This window comes from Camponotus floridanus, unplaced genomic scaffold (genome assembly GCF_003227725.1).
Source record: "Camponotus floridanus strain SB8 unplaced genomic scaffold, Cflo_v7.5 scaffold116, whole genome shotgun sequence".
Taxonomy (NCBI): domain Eukaryota; kingdom Metazoa; phylum Arthropoda; class Insecta; order Hymenoptera; family Formicidae; genus Camponotus; species Camponotus floridanus.
Genome location: NW_020229233.1, coordinates 155,292 through 161,845, shown reverse-complemented (window position 1 = coordinate 161,845; position 6,554 = coordinate 155,292).

Genomic DNA, 6,554 nt, shown 5'->3' with positions numbered 1-6,554 from the left:
TTTCCGAGAGTAGATTACACACTATCATGCGCGCGCGCGCACGCATATAGGTGCATGATAAATGAAATAATGAAACTCGGCGTCTCTGGCTCTCTCCGTGCTTCGAGCTTCGCGTAATTAATAGGAGGAAATGCGACAAAGTGTGTTCGTTACGACAACGCCACTTCTAATTTCGCCGTGGTGTAATACACAGTATTAATTTCGCCTGCTTTATTATCCATACTATCTCGCCGTTTTTACTCTGGAATATCTAATGCGGATGTACATTACGTACATTACGTAATTGGCCGGGACGTATAACCAAATTTTATTATATCATCAGGAGCTGTGTCTTTTCGCAATTAAAATATAATAATGAATAATATCGACGATACGCTCACCTGTAATTAGATTACAAAGACGAATCTTCACAAGAGTTTTGTAAAAGGTAATAAATTTGTTCTGACGAACATTGGTGGACTTTAAATTCCAGCATCGAAAAATAAAAATTAAATATTATATCATATCGTGCAGGAATAATTGCAAAAAACCTTGATATATTGCAATTAAAAAAAATATTAAATAATATCGACGATACACTCACCTGTAATTAGATTACAAAGACGAATCTTCACAAGAGTTTTGCAAAGGTAATAAATTAATTTTGACGAATATTGGTGGACTTTAAATTCCCGCATCGAAAATTAAAAATTAAATATTATATCATATCGTGCAAGAATAATTGCAAAAAATCTTGATATAGCGCAATTAAAAAAATAATAAATAATATTGACGATACGCTCACCTGTAATTAAATTACAAAGACGAATCTTCACAAAAGTTTTGCAAAGGTAATAAATTAGTTTTGACGAACATTGATGGACTTTAAATTCCCGCATCGAAAATAAAAAATTAAATATTATATCATATCGTGCAGGAATAATTACAAAAAACCTTGATATATCGCAATTAAAAAAAATAATAAATAATATCGACGATACACTCACCTGTAATCAGATTATAAAGACGAATCTTTACAAGAGTTTTGCAAAGGTGGTAATAAATTAGTTCTGACGAATATTGGTGGACTTTAAATTCTTGCATCGAAAATTAAAAATTACATATTATATCATATGGTGCAGGAATAATTGCAAAAAATCTTGATATATCGCAATTAAAAAAAAATAATAAATAATATCGACAATACACTCACCTGTAGTTAGATTACAAAGACGAATCTTTACAAGAGTTTTGCAAAGGTGGTAATAAATTAGTTCTGACGAATATTGGTGGACTTTAAATTCTTGCATCGAAAATTAAAAATTAAATATTATATCATATGGTGGAATAATTGCACAAAATCTTGATATGCATTCTCGAATTCTTTAAAGTCGTCCAAGAATCGTCAGGCGCTTCACATCTCGTCATTTTTCATATCAACACGTTTATTCTGATTACGTTGAGGTGTGTATATATTTATAGAGAGAGATCTATAATTATTGTAGATACACGTAGTATGGTCATCGCAATTTCAATATTTGACACGCTCGCGTTTCTCTCGTCAGGCTCGTCAGGTGAAATCTCATGCAATATTCGCACTCACAGACACGCGAACCACGATTTTACAGAAGAATGTACAAACGAGCACGCACACGATTACTCGGTCAGAAGATTATGTACAATTCAACATACACGCACGATTCGCCAGACTTCTTATCGCACAGTTCACGTTATTTGCATAAAAAGAACACAGTTATGACAGCAAAGAGTGAAAGGAGGAAAAATACTATCGCCAAAATAATATTCAATAAAACAATATTTCAAAAATCAAGTTTGCAGAAGCATGTTTTAAACAATTTAACAACTCGAACCGTCAAATTTTTTGTACTCGATTGTTTTTAATCTTTCTTTTGATTATTCATAATCACGACAATAATTAGGCATTAAAATAATTGCAATCTAATGTAAATGTAATAACGCAACAGAATATTGGGTTCGCGAAGACCTGAGACGGACAGAATGGAAAGCCGGTATTTGCTCGAATGGGTTCGTATTTTTCGATATGTGACATAATGGGCAATTAATGTTCATTCTCCGTATACGCGGAAATGTGGACATTGTGATACACTTCGATATCCGATAGATATTCAAGAGAATGTACCGGAATATCTGTACTATACCAGGGGGGGTAGGGGATGTATTACGGATTCCGGGAAGTCCGGGATTGATGCGGCGGGTGATACGCGTGGGTGCGACGTAAATGAATATTCCGCTACAAAAAAAGGACTTTTGAGGGCTTTATTAGGGCTTTTGACGCTTTCGTACCGATTAATAGATTTCACGCAGCGGAGAGAAGAATTGACTTTTAAATTCGGATAAGCCGGCATAGAGATTTCGCATAATGGGAAAGAGAGGGGAGATTTCTCTTGAAACTGGCACGAGGCGCCGGCCCGGACCACTTTTGGCTTCGAGATTTCCCTCGCCGCAATGCAGACGCGATATACAAGGTAACTTTGCTTTGGAGGCTGCGGTGAAACGAATGAACGATCTAACCGTCGGTTCGGAACGGTCTGCGTTTCGCATACTTTAATCAATTAAGAAGCTATTTTAATCGGAGCAAGACTTTGAGTAATGAATAATTAATTTATAATTAATTACTTCGTTAATGAAAACATAATACAATACATCTTTAGAATGTCATGCAATGATAGGATAATAATCTCTTTATTACATATAAAACAAATGGAAGCAATAAAAGAAAATTAATAAAGTTTTTAACGTTAAAAGATACGATATTTAAATTTGAATATTGCGATAAAATTAACAATCGATATTTTAGCAATAAATTTTTAATTCACTTCGCTTTTTTATTCGTACCGATTTTATCAAACGTAATTATTGTTACGAAATATACAGGATGTCCCAAAAGTCCCGGACCGGTCGAATATTTCATAAACTATGCACTTTAGAAAGAAATGTTTCAGACAAAAGTTGTATGGCTTGAAGAAAAAATATGTAATTTGCAATTAACAATTATATATTTTTTTAAAACAACTATGTGTTTTCTTTACACCAATTGATTCCTCTCATTATTTTGTACATAAAAGTATTAAGGTAAGATAATCGAAAAATGAATATTTTACTAGATATTTTATAATACTAGATATTTTATAATACTAGATAATACTAGATATTTTATGATTTATGCAAAATTAAGAAATGATTTCAAGAAATTTCAAGAAATACTTTATTATAGTGTTTTGGAAAGCTCTCGAGATAAGCTACACGAATATGTAAAATATAAATAGAGAGAATATAAAAAATAGAGGGTTCCATTTAAGAAATTGAAGGTGATCTTTACGTCATCTTCAAATGACTCTCCAAGATCAAATCATTGCCACTATCTGATGGCCCCTTCAAGCCATACAACTTTTGTCTGAAACATTTCTTTCTAAAGTGCATAGTTTATGAAATATTCGACCGGTCCGGGACTTTTGGGACACCCTGTATACACACAGTGATATTTCAATTTATCGAAAAATAATCTGTATTGTGTGTCATATGACATGCGACTTAAATATCGCAGCTGTCTGGGAAGCACGCAAATCGTATTGGCTTACGATTGCTCATTCCGTACGAGAATACAAAATTGGGTCGCGAAATTCCGCGGTCCGGTCGTTTCTTTATCACCGTCGAAAATTTCGTGGCAGCGAAACGTGCCCGCGGTATTTGACAGGAAACATGGAATGTATTGTAGCATGCGAGAAGCGAGAATTTACGAAGGAGGCGCATGTGGAAGAGAAACCGGCGCATGATCGTTAACGGAGCGCGTGCTTAAAATACCTTCGAAAACCGGAAGGACGCCGCCAATCCAACTTTTGTATATGTGTACAGATACATCCGGTATACGCATTGAGTGGATTTACACTGCAGACTATTGCAGTTATTGCACTGCAGACTATTTGTATGTGTTGCACGTGATACGCGTTAGTTATAACTTCAGCGAACCAAAGTCCATTGTGTTGATCAAATGTCAAACCGTTTTTTTTTTATTCAAGTTATTACATAAGAGCTATCTCTTGAATTTTATCTCTTGTGAAAACAATAGAAAGAAAATTTATGTCACACCTCTTCAAGTATTTTTAGTCGTGATTGTGTACAGGAATTTTTCTGCAAACTGATATATAAGTAAAAAAATTGCATTATTATATGTCAAAATACAAAATTTTATATATATATTTCTAAAAGTGAATCAGTGAAAATATCACTAATTTAAACAGTAAAATAAGATTTTACTGAGAATCAGTGAGTATTTTACTAATTTTCAGTGGAAACGCTTATTTTTTTGTTATTTTATTTTATATCTCACTGATTATAGTCAGTTAAAATAAAATTCACTGTAAAATCAGTAAATTTCACTGTAAAACCAGTAATCGCCAGTTTGTTCATTTACCGCTACGATCGCTATCTCTCTCGTATTTAATTTTAATTATAAGAATTATATAAAGTTTGCAAAGAGCGACATTTAAAATTAGAAGTATTACTTCGACTTAATTTCTGATACAATCTCATAGAGAGGCTTCAGATATTAAATCGATCTTTATAAGTCGGACAAATAAATGTCTGGCGACTTAATGAAAATTATTCGTTCATTATCTATTTAAAATAACAAGTTCAACATGCATGTAATATAAATAAAATAAAATTTTTACTATAATAAATATTTAGTAAATATAAATAAAATTTTTAATTTCATATGAAATAGATAGAGAGATGAATTATAGTTTAATATTATCGACAATAACGAAAGAAATATTACTGATATTGAGAAATATTACTGATTGAAACAGTCAAAATCATTAACTGATTCTTTCAATAAAATATCACTGATTTACAGTGCTGTACTTATAACTGCTGTAATCAGTGACTATTTACTGTTTTTCAGTGATAATACACTGATTCACTTGTAGACAGTATGTATCAATAATATAATGCACAAGAATAGGATATGAAAAAGAAGAACAGTAAAGCAGCTAGATAGCTTTTGAATTGGAAGGAGAATCGATCTTACGGAGATTTGATTGGAGCACTCGAGGTATAATTTTCTTTTCTCCACTTGGACCTCGTTCGAGCGCCCGGATATAAAAGAAAAAGAATCGTCTCTCAATCCTTTCATTCTTGAATTCTTGAAAAATTCTTTATTGCGAAATAGCTACGATATTTAACTGCAATGAAAAGCAAGACGCGAGTGTATTGAACATCTAGAAAGTAATATATGCAAAAATATAATATTAAGACAGCACATATTTTCATGCCTGTCGACTGATAAAAAAATGTAAAAGAAGAATGTGGAAGAATTAATTATTTATTACAATAAATCACGTGAGAAAATCGTGAAATAGCGCATATTTACTCATACACACATATATATCTCTTTTTTTATTATTCTTTATCCTCTATCACGTATGCACACGACGAAAGATAGATTTACGCACACACACATACACGTACACACAAGCACACATGCGCATACGTACATATACATATATATCTTTAGTTCTTTGTCTGACCATTAATCTCAATCCAATCGTTTAATTATACAGTCCCGCCCGCTCTTTAAACGGGCCTCGATTCCCTAATTGGGCGTCCAAGACTTGACGATATACGCGGAGGTATTGTATTACGCACACTCTGAAAAAATATCTCGGCGCTGTACATCGGAGCATATATCTTACAAATTACGAAGGGGCGTATGTGTACGCACGAAGGAACGCTCATCACATCGACTTGTGCGTCGACAATGACAACGACGATCAATAATTAATTTTATATCGTACGTTTAATATCGATTAGCCACGAGAAAGAATGATAAAGATTTTTATTATTGTTTTATAAATAATTATATAATAATAGTAATAATAGTAATAATTATAATAGTAATAACAGTAATTATATATATTAAAAAAACGTACATATTAGAATTATACGGGATGTACAAAAAGTATCCCTTGAATAATTTGGAGAGATTTTATTTTAGAGACAAATGTTAAATAGAAAAAGTTGTAAGGCTCTAAAATATCTATTTACTAGTCTTATCAGCACCACAGGTGACGTTACCAAGATTACATGAAGGTCATCTTGAATTTTTTAAATTGGAAACCCTCATTTCTTATTACATATTCTTATAGTTTATCTCGAGAGCTTTCTAAAATACTATAATTAAGTTATTTTTCATTAAATACTTTTCGAGTTATAAGACTCGAGGTAATTTCTTAATTTTAATTATAATTTTATAAATTTTATTTTATATTTTATAAATTATTATTATTTATAAATTATAAAATATCTCGTAAAATTTCCTTTTTCGATCTTACTTCAATACTTTTATGAACACAAAATAATGAGAGGAATCAATTGATACAAGAAAAACGCACAGTTGTTTTTAAGAAAAAATATGTAACTGTAAATTACAAATTAAATACGTATTTTATAATGAATATAAATATATGTAATAAGAAATAAGGGTTTCTATTTTAAAAATTCAAGGTGATCTTAATGAAATCTTGGCAACACCA